The 10,691-nt window shown below is 45.8% G+C and overlaps 2 non-coding genes across 2 annotated transcripts; both read left to right on the plus strand.

Annotated features, from left to right (window-relative positions):
- The first annotated feature begins 3,459 nt into the window (after positions 1-3,459).
- Positions 3,460-3,548, plus strand: trnap-cgg (transfer RNA proline (anticodon CGG)). Its single transcript is given in 2 exon segments — positions 3,460-3,495; positions 3,513-3,548. It is a non-coding gene; the product is annotated as a tRNA-Pro (tRNA).
- A 2,107-nt stretch (positions 3,549-5,655) lies between these two features.
- On the plus strand, positions 5,656-5,737 carry trnas-gcu (transfer RNA serine (anticodon GCU)). The gene has a single exon. It is a non-coding gene; the product is annotated as a tRNA-Ser (tRNA).
- The last annotated feature ends 4,954 nt before the right edge of the window (positions 5,738-10,691 follow it).

Genomic DNA, 10,691 nt, shown 5'->3' on the forward strand with positions numbered 1-10,691 from the left:
TGAGTTATCAAGTAATTCAAAAGTTGTGGGTTCAAGTTCCACCAGAGTCGGTATTTTATCCGCACTTGTTACAATGATAAAAAAGATAAGAGTTCGACTGGGTGATGACGTCACCGACAGTGTGTAAAATCTTGAAATCCAGGACATCGTTTGAAATAATCGAGTAGTTCACTCAACACGGACTGAGAATCGAAGTGAAGGCGGAAGGTTGGTAGTGGTGAGGGGCAAAAGGCAAATGGTGAGGGGGAGAGGGCATCTGAGCGGCTGGGAGTGAAAGCCGGGAGTGGCAAACGTCGGGAATGCGGAATTCAGCAGACAATCTGATCACCCGTGACCTTCTTCGATGAGTGACCAGGGTGTCCTTATTCCTGTTGATACGTCTGTGGTAGTTCAGAAAGTAACGTCAATTTTCATCACAGAAATCTGTCTCCTCACAATACTCAAGTGCCGAGATTACCTGGTACCTGAACCCCCCATGAACCCGATAATATTAATTACTTCTTTATATTAAAATCCCTGACTCCTAACCGACTCTGCAGAAGAGTATTGACGGAGCAGTTTCTGGTGCATTCCACCTTTTGCTATTTGCTGTGAAGTCAACAGGGAATAAACGGCATTGAATCATGAAGACTTCATAAAATGTGTTTCGGCCAACATTGGACGTTGCTTTGCACATCTGTTGGCGCAGTTTGGAAACGTGATGAATATCCCAGAGACGGTTGAGCAGAGACTTTCTGGAATCGTGGCCAATGTCAATGATTTCATTGGCAATGTTGGGCTGAGGAAACTGGGATTTCTTCATCTCGATGAAGAAGATTGAGATGACACTTTATGGAGCTCTTGGTGCACAAGTCCAAAGGTTACTGAACGTGACAACAATCTGAGATTGGGTGGTGAGGTCACTTTTTGCATCCGCTGGGAATGTGTAAGCTTAACCCTGCAGACCCATGTCCAAACTGAGAATATTCAGGTAAATTAGTGCCCCTGCACTGACGTCTGGAAAACACCGTGGTCTGCTACCCTGCATGACGTGACAACTGTTTACCACTGCTCTCTCCGATCTGTTTCTGAAGAAGTATTGGATGAGTTGGAAAAATGGTAAACGCATCAAGCCTCAATCAAAGGATCTGGAAGAGCGAATTTCAAAGCACACACGGAGGGCAAGAAACTACCAAGATTAACATTCTCAGCCGATATGCGCAATTGTGTATGAATGAAAATGGAATTTTAGTTTTGCGGTAGTGTGGCCGAGCTGTCTAAGGCGTTGGATTAAATCTCCAGTCTCCACGGAGGCGTGGGTTCGAATCCCACCACTGCTATTGGGTGAAATTCTTCCCTTCCACGAGCGTTTTCTGTTGCACTATTAAAAATACATCGGGAAATGTTTTGCCGAACAATATCTAACAAGCACAGATCACAGCGGTGTTGATCCCGCATTGGTGCTGTGGTCAACGGTACCATTGCGGGACCGCAGAACAGTCCCGAGTTAGCGGGGAGTTTGAAGACGTGCACTGATCGTGGCCCACATTTATACGAAGCAAATGGGTGTAAAAGTATTTAATATCCGTGTGCATTCCAACGCATATCTGTAATGCAGCCTGTCTGGTGTTTTGAAATAAGTAGCAAAATAGCCGGTGTTTGAGTAGAAAATACCTGTGCACCACGGTGTGAACCAGTTTGTCAACAGCACAAGGGCAAGGTCACAAAGCAGGACACACTCGCGTTATGCAAACAATTATCACCCTAAACAAAAACACACAGTGGAACACAAGATAACTGAAAACAAAGTAATCGGAAAAGTAATGTATTTGAACAGATCGCCCATGTTTCTCTCTCCACAAACACTGCAAGACCGGTAGCATTTCTGGAAGTTTCGATTTGTTCTCTTCCTTTTTGCAGCATTTAGTTTTATGATTGGAGGTGCCTGATTGGCTGTGCTTGCATGGAACCCGCCTTCATCACACGGCAATTCACCTCATAAATGAACGGCTCCGTTGGTACTTCAAACCAGGACCTCCTATTCCCGAGACAGGCGTTTTGACCAGTTAGGCCACGGAGCTCAGGCGCCGTCAGACAGATGTAGCAATGAGATGTAACTTGCATTACCAGCTTTTGTGCATCATCTGGCTGGGAATTGCATCAGATGCTGCTCATTTCCTCAGATTCAGGATCCACCCACTTCCGACCATTGTGTGACCGGATCCAGGAATGGATTCTCCACAGTGCCAATTCGGCCTGATCTGCCGAAAGATGCCTCGCCTCCATTTGCACCTCCCTCAGTCCTTCTCCCGCCACCTCGCCACCACACTCAACTCTTTTTGTGTGATCTCACCACAACTTCATAATAAGTCCTCATGACAAATAAAATGAACAAACTAATGTTTTACCGGCGTTTATCAACCGCCTTAAACGGAAAGGACTTTGAAACCAATTGTTCATTTTTCCTGTTGAACGAGACAAGAACAAAGGCTACGGCGACGCAACTATCATGAGTTTGCTTCCAGCGATGGGGGTGGCTGATCGTTCGAATTTGTTCACCTCCGGGAACACATTTCTCCTCGAATGACGTTGGAAAAGACCAGTATTCTGAATTCTGGCTCTCAAGCAGGTCTGGGTATAAATCTGTCGGTCTCTGCACCGTTGCGAGGACGAGAGAAGTGACTCCATGCGTTATTTAATACCATTCTGTATGTACTAGGCTTGGACACCAGATTTCCCGCCTCGTCTGGCGCTTTAAATGAAGTGAAATTGTGTGACGTTCCCTGCGACCAACGATCCGCTCTGCTTGCTGAATGTGACAAGTACAAGCTGTCGCCGCCACTCACATCCCATCGGCAATTTATCGTGGAACAGGGTTTCAATTCCGCCGAACTTTCTTTCTGACGGAAGGTATTACCGTTGTGTGTGAATTATTCCACATGAACTGCACCGGTCTCTCCTTATAAAGAGAAAAAATAATTCAGTGCACATTTTTTTTCCAGAATATGTTTCTCAGAAACTGTCTGGTCATCCTCAAATTACACTGAGCTCAGCAGCAATGAACTGCATCCATGTTGTTGTTTTTTCTCTGTGCGAGAAGCGAGAGACGGAAATGAGAAGATACTTAATAACGATACAACTTGCATTTCTCGATGTTCTTGGGATTTGTAACAGGGTTATGCAATAATAATAATTCTGTTTCAAAGTTTGATCTTCTCGTATTTTCTTCTTCTCTGTTCCACCTTCTTCTCTTCCATCTTCTCTGAAGTTACTTCACTTATTTCTATGAAGAAAGGGATTCTTCTTAATTCGTGAATATTCCTGGTGATGGTCAGTGTAGAATATTCTTCATTCTCCTGTTCATCCATTCCTTTCTCATCTCCGTCGGATTGCGACATTCAGCAACAGAAATGACAGTGGGCTTCCAACAACTAAATTTGAACTGTTTCATTGTGTCATTGTGATTATCAGACGGATGTGGGCTCGTTGGTCTAGAGGTATGATTCTCGCTTCGGGTTCTGAAGTACATAACATGCGAGAGGCCCCGGGTTCAAATCCCGGACGAGCCCATTTATTCACCAGCTGGTGGACATTTTGAACACGGACGAAACATTGCCAAATCTGCCTCTTCCCACGCCAGCGTTCCATGAAAGCCCTTCGTGTAAATGACAAAGGGTTCGGCGCTCTCTGTAGTGTAGCGGTTGTCACTTTCACCTCACACGCGAAAGGTCCCCAGTTTCGATCCTGGCCAGGAACGCCATTTTGACTGCTGCTCCAGGCTGTGAAAGAAGCGCGTTTTCCTGCCGTTACCATTCAGCTTGACCGCAGCTGCCCAAAGATATTGCTGTAAATAAACATGCTATGCGATTTTAGTTTGAACATCTGCTCGACAATTCATTCCCAGCGGCGGCCGGACGAGGGACATGACCAGTTCGGTATCAAGAACCTGGCATGAAACGCAATCGCCTCCATCATGATCTCGCTGTCTCTGAGTTTCCCACTACTGCTCCTTCCAACTCTTCCACTCCTCGTCTCCATCTCCGTTTCTCTCCCACAGACTCCAGTGGACGTCATTGTTGTTAATTTATCTCTGTTACTGTTTCCCTTTCGTCTGTGAGATTTACACCTCTCTCCTTCCGTCTCTCACACACGTAAAGGAACGCTTTGTGAAATGTCTGGTGCACTTCGCACCCCTCGCCTTGATTCAGCGGGAGTCACGTTATTTAGCGACATAATTATCCCCGGGTGTTGGGATCAGCGGGAATGGTCCGATGGATTCCATCCTTTATTGTGGCAGAGAACGTGTTTTTTTTTCAGATATTTCAGCTCCAGTTTCATGTTACAGAAGCACACAACTATCTGGAAGTGTCCGTTGGGTATTGGGATGTTCAGACTTGCTGCTGCAGTCTACAGGAAGTGTTCGACAGTGCTTCTGTAGTGCAGTGGTTATCGCGTTCGCCTACCATGGGAGAGGCCGCTCGTTTGAAACCAGGCGGAAACGTTCTGAAGGAATATTCTGAAAAACGTTGACTGCCTGTTTTACTCCACGCAAACTGCATGCCTATTGAATTCCTCCAGCATTATAGATTTTCATAGAGTATTCAGCATCTGCAGTCCTTTGTTTCTCTGTTAACATTGTTAAATCTGTTTTCAAGAAATCAAGAGGCCTGAAAGGGACACAATCAGACATATATTCAATTAAATGCAGCTGTTGCTCTGTCTTCAAACCGAAGATCTCAGAGAGTCACCCATTACGGAAATAGGGCCTTCGTCTATCTCGACCGTGTGGACTAAGGTGCCGGTCTCAGCAGGTCCAACTTGCCTGTGTTTGGCCCATATCCGAAACTTCCCTATTCATGCACGCTAATCGAAGTACAACTGCGCGATCCGCTTCCCAAAGACAAAAAAACGAGTGAAGCTCATTATATCCTGCAACAGCGTGGACTTTCCAAATACATAACAATGTCATATTTTGCGAACTCTAAATTCTTCACTTTCTTCCCACATATCACTGCACGTATCCTGCAGCTTTACCGGATCCGATATTATCCTGAACTTGGAAATGCCCTTGTCTTTGCTCTGCCAAGAATGGGAAGTGTGACCTGATGCACTTCAGTGTAACACAGAAAGGGAGACGCTATAAACGGCACAGCAGGGTTGTTAGCCCGGAGGTCTCAAGGACGTCACAATTCTGCTCCCACCTGTCACCGGATTCTCATCTGGATTGAAGGTTTCATTCGCCAGGAGAAAGAAGGTTGAAGCTGAATCTGACAGCAAACTTAGCAAAGGAAGATATGTCGGACCCATTGGCAGTTTTTCTGGGGAAGGTTGTGAAACTGCATTAAATCTCATGACAATTGTCATGAGATTCAATGCAGTTTCACAACCTTCCCGCTGTATTTATTTCAATATGTAGTATATGATCGCAAAGCCCAAAAGCACATTATAAAAGCAATTTAGCCGGGACTGATTGGGGAAATTATAGATTGCACTAAAACGATACAAATTGATAATCTGGAAAAATCGCTAAACCTTTAGGATTCGGAACGGATTAAAATTCTGGTCAAGGTGACCAAGAAATGTAACTTGTAATAGAAGGAAAACGTGAAAGTGAATGTGTGGGACATATAAGAAGATTGTTTGAGTTAAAAAAACATAGGCCGATTATGCAAAACTGGCGAGGTGGCCGAGTGGTTAAGGCGATGGACTGCTAATCCATTGTGCTTTGCACGCATGGGTTCGAATCCCATCCTCGCCGTGAGCTGTTGGTTTGGGTAACGAGCTTTAAACACGTTCACTTAAAAACCAAGACTCCACATTTTCTCACCTTCATACAAACCGTTATGGTTTTTGAGTCATGAAAGGAAAAGTTTGCAATAAGATTTCTCACGACATTTGGTGGAATGAGAATGGAATGAAAAGTCGAGAGAAAATGGGGTGACGACCGGTTTCGCCCGTCCCCTTGACTTCCTCCAGCTGTTCGCTGAGGTGAATACCGAGCGGATGTAGACTTTGGAAACGTCTGAAGAGGGAGCAGAATGCACATTTTGTGAAGTCGGTGCAATTGAAACCTACCTGCAGAGGGGACGTGAGGAGCGATTGAACACAGAGCCAGGCAGATCAACGTACGAGGCCACCGATTTTGGACCGAAGACAGGTCAATCCGGGAATGGTCCAGGTCGTAATATACAGGGGACTGCGGAAGGGCGGGTCAGTGCTCGGACTGAAGAACACCAATCAGCAAACGCTGCCAGACACGTTCCACGTTAACATGGAAAACGCTGTGTGATGAAATGTTGCTTTCGACTTCATCACTGCTGTGTGAAAGACAGGTGAAACTGCCGATTTTCCTTCACCTGTTCCTTAACTTCCGACAAACAGCATTCAGTGTTGTTTTCACTTTTCGACTGTTCTGTTATCTCAGGTTACATTTCTGCTGACATGGTTGCACCTCCATGGACAGACATTTTACATTCATTATGGGAATGGTGTATGGTAACCTGTCGCTGATAATTAAACGGACAAAAAGTGAGGAAGTCATTGCAAAAGGTAGTCCTGGTTGTCCAAGTGAGAAAAAATAAAAGCTCCACAGGAATTTACTAAGGCCTTGGAGGCAAGCGGGTAATTGTGGAATGTTTCGGGGCTCATTTGGACTGAAGCAGCAATCTGCGCGTTCAGCCTGGAGATGCAGAGGAGGTAATAAATCGCATTTTCTCGGTGGAGTAAAGATGCAGAGGAACATTATAGTTGCAGAATGAGTGGAGGGACAGCATAATTCTCGAACACACACGGACTGGAAAGGGTGAAGGACTGGACAGAAAATGGTTTAGAGTGGATGCATCCCCACGGTCTGATTCAGACAGACTCTCTAAGTCTTCGTGCAAGTATTACCGTTAATGCTCCGCAATTCCTGCTCTGCATGAACGCATGGTAAGTTCGGCAAACTTGTAAATCTTGCACTGAAACTTACCCATATCTATCAAAAAATAATTAGCCCCAGTTCTATCCCCAGATGTCTTGCGATCGCCAATCCTCCAGTCTCGATACCAACCCTACCCTAATTCTCTGTCCTTTAGAACGTTCATTATCCATGCAGAACTGGACCATTTCATTCCACTGGACTCAAACCTGTGTGTACACATCCTGCTGTGTTAACAACCTACCATGTGATGCTCTGATTTTTCTTCAGTTTTATGATGTTTTTCTCTTTCACAACAGCATGTCCCACAATGTCTTCAGCAGTTGATTCATCTCTTTCGACTTTCCGCCAATCAATCAGAAACTGCGAGGAGTAGATCTGAGATTTCATTTTTCCACAGTTTGTTGACTGGACCAAGAAGCCGATGATTACATCTGTGAATATCAACAGTCGAACGCTCCTGAAGTGAATAACACTGACATCTATACAGAAGTATATCATCCCAACCGAGGCGCTCAAAGACAACGGCGAAAGTTTTGCCTCTAATACCTGGCGTCTTGCTGTTCGTTGGGACTCCAATATTGAAATAGTTGAAAGTGAATATGTTTGCAGTGGTGTGAGTGCAAACCGAAGGAGGTAATTTATCTAGCCTTTCCATAATAATGTACGAAATGTTTCATGTCACATGTAGACACACGAGATCTTGCTCTGATATCTTTATCTCTTTGAACACGCAAAGCGCTGGAGTAACTCAGCTGGTGTGCAGCATCTATGCAGGGAAATATCTGGAGCAGTAAAAGACGCTGGACGAACATTTCCCTCCATAAATGCTACCTGACCAGCTCAGTTCCTCCAGCTATCTGTGTGCTGCTGCAGACTTCAGCATCTGCAGTCTCTGTATCCCCATCGTAATTTCATTCCCCAGCTCCCAACGTACAACCCTGTGGGCGACATCACTCTGAACTTAGTTTCAACGAGGAACTGCTGTACCACGACTGAACCTTCGTGGTGCGGATCCTGGACTCTACGGATTTCTGGCTGAAAAGGTTGGGCAGATAATTCCAGGGTTTCACTGTTCTTTATTTACTGTAATTTTCAAACGATATTTCAGATCCGGTGAAAATGTAACTGCAGACAATTTAAGATAATGATTCTAAGTTACTGACACATTGCTGCAACTTCTGTCTGCGACACTTGTCAACTCAACACGCCCCACATAGGTGTCAAGGAAAGATGACGGTTAACTACTTTACCTCAGTTACTGTCAACTAACGAGAGTAACAATAACAGGCTAACGATGTAGCGTCGAAACCATCCCACCTCATGCCACCTGTCCTTTACATAGTGTTGGGATCCAGGACCCTGAGTATGTTATCGTTATAACACTGGTGTTGTGGATGAGGGAAACCGTGTGGTGCCTCGGATGACACACAGAGAAGGGAACGTCACGCCTGCCTCAGGTAGTCTGCTTAATTCACAACTGGTTACGACACTGAAACAGCTCTCCCCACACATCGCAGCGAACCAGCGTACAACGTATCCGTCAGCAGAAAGGGGTGAAACGGGGAAAACGGACTAATAAAATTTCGATCAGAAATGAAGACTCCTCCTCTTCAGGGAGTTCGCTCAGTTCCGTCACGGGAATATTCGACGTCTCAAAACACTTCATACCGGCTAATTGTCTGTGTGCTTGAAAAAAAGCGCGCTTCCTTCTTCTCGCTTTCTCACAGAACGCCGGCCCCAGTATCATTCTCAATTCTTTTTCCAGCATCCTGGAACAGGAAGGGACCGTGTGGCCTAATGGAGAAGGCGTCTGACTTCGGTGATTGATGTGAAGGCATCAGAAGATTCTAGATTCCAGTGCTGTCACCGTCGTTTTACCGACCATAAGTTTTTGGTTCATTCTGCCGCTCACGCCCTCCACCACATCTGTTCGATCTGTTCAAAACAACCAATTCAAACCCCGCCCTTTTCGAAAACGGTTTCCTGCACCGCATGTACTCCGGTCACTGCATGTACTCCGGTTACCGCATGCACCCCGGTCACCGCATGTACTCGTCATGAGGGCAGGAGAGAGGAAAGAGAATGGGTGAGAGGACACGGGAATGAACGAAAACAAAGGGGAAGGTGGAAATCCTCAGAATCAGTTTACAGAAAAGTGCATATTTCCACTCTCAGTGGCTGTTGTGTGATGGCGAGAAACGGTAAGTCAAAAACTGTCTCTCTTTTAACCCGCACTGTTTGTCAGCAGTTCACTGTGAGACTTGGCATGCAATCGGACCTATGTTCTTTTCAACCGTTTCGAATATCTATGATACACCTGAGGCTTCGTCAATCCGATTGACCGGAGAAATCACCAAACGTAATGACAAAGACACACGTACCTCCTGGTACATGACACAAAGCGTCTGCGGCCAGTTGCTCTCCAGCATCTTCTCGCGTTGAAACAACTAGAAGGTCCTTTCTCCCAGCGGACAGTGGCGGAGTCAGAGATAGAGCAGCAGATTCCAACATCCTGTCTCCTGAATATGGGCAGGTGAACATGTCCCCCTGTCGCAGGGTCTGCTATTCTGCGCATTTTGTTCCGGGACTGTGTTCCAACTCCCCGATGCATTTTGTGTGATGTGGTGTTGGGAGGAGCCGCAGCTGGGAAGCCGGAGTGTGCGGCATTTTCAGCAGGTCGGATCGCAGGGGAGGACACACCAGCTCTGAAACTTCGCACCCATTACAGAAGGAACATACGATTTGAGATAAAATAGAAATCACCGTCATGTCATTGAAACTGAAAGTACCTATGTCAACCCAGGTATCAGCCCACTGATAAATCTTCCGCGTCGATTGTGCCCTGAGACAGCGAGATTCAAAGAGAATATAAAAAAAAAACTGCCGAAACACGGGACCTTGAGATCTTCAGTCTAACGCTCTCCCAACTGAGCAAATTCGGCTCCGACTGAAGGCACTGCCCGCACAAATGGGGAGACCAATCAGGGAACGGCAACACTGTCAAGAATGTTCAACACTGGAGAACGTGGCACTGGACCAGAATTGCTTGCAATATTGAACCTGGAAATTGGATCTCAATCCATTTCAGAAAGAAAAGCTGGACAGTGGAGGAGATTGTGTGACTGGGAGAAATATTCGAAAATCCAGCAAATTAACGAATCTTCTGTTTGGCGATTCGCCGGGTCTGGTTGGGCACCTTGTTGTTCAAAGTCAGGTGTCCAAATAATCGGTTCAGGCGAAGCAGGGACTCAACCTTCCAATCCAGTGTACTGCATTTGGAGTTCACATTGGAGAAACCAGACCAGATTGATTGATCGCTTTGCAGAAAACCTGCTTTCTGTCCACAAGGGTAAAGCTGAACTTCTAGTTGTCCGCAAACTAATTCAACATCCCACTCCCACACCGAATAATCTGCCTGTGACCTCCTGCAGTGCTGTAACAAAGCCCAATGAATATGTGCAGAACAACACCTCGTCTTCCATTTGGACACGTGCTGTCTACAAATTGGCAGTGGGAGTGTGGGGCAATCATGGCCACCATCAATCCGCCAGAAAAAAAAGTCATTCTGCACTTTAAATAACCGTCGTTCTGGCCACCCCGAGAGACACGCAAATGCGAAGGCAGTGCGTGTAACCTATTTACTGAGAACACCCCAGCAGAGCTGTAACTTTTAACGTTAGCTCAATAATCAGCCGTATATTTGTGCTCTCTTCAGGTTTTCCGTTTCGGTCTTTGTAGATAGAGGACCAATCACCGTGGATGTCGTGGATATTATTCATTTTAATACATT

Source organism: Pristis pectinata, chromosome 29, assembly GCF_009764475.1.
Source record: "Pristis pectinata isolate sPriPec2 chromosome 29, sPriPec2.1.pri, whole genome shotgun sequence".
Lineage (NCBI taxonomy): Eukaryota > Metazoa > Chordata > Chondrichthyes > Rhinopristiformes > Pristidae > Pristis > Pristis pectinata.